This window comes from Penaeus monodon, chromosome 22 (genome assembly GCF_015228065.2).
Source record: "Penaeus monodon isolate SGIC_2016 chromosome 22, NSTDA_Pmon_1, whole genome shotgun sequence".
Classification (NCBI taxonomy): domain Eukaryota; kingdom Metazoa; phylum Arthropoda; class Malacostraca; order Decapoda; family Penaeidae; genus Penaeus; species Penaeus monodon.
The window spans coordinates 26,971,135-26,971,417 of NC_051407.1; the positions used below are offsets into that span (position 1 = coordinate 26,971,135).

A 283-nucleotide genomic window follows, 5' to 3' on the forward strand; every position below is an offset into this window, starting at 1 on the left:
CTTTTAGTATGAATAGTACTATAATAAATATAATGTCAGTAATGTTAACCATATCAATGTTATTAGCCTGAAAATACAGGGTGTATAACAAAATACACAAGAAACTACAGTGGACAGTATATGCCCCAAATACAAAGAGTTAATCATATTCCGTTTTGGCAAATAGTGAGGCATACACTAGAGATATGAAAAAAGAAAATAAATGTCCTTGGAAGTGGGATTTCGGTACAGAACTTTGGCCAGAATTTTTTTGGCATATAAGAAACTTGATGATGCACCAATA

At 31.8% G+C, this 283-nt stretch overlaps 1 protein-coding gene across 1 annotated transcript in view; it reads left to right on the forward strand.

Moving 5' to 3' along the window:
- The window catches only part of LOC119587056 (mRNA turnover protein 4 homolog), a gene marked incomplete at its 3' end in the record, with an annotated part of 16,331 nt that overhangs the window by 7,137 nt on the left and 8,911 nt on the right, over positions 1-283 (forward strand).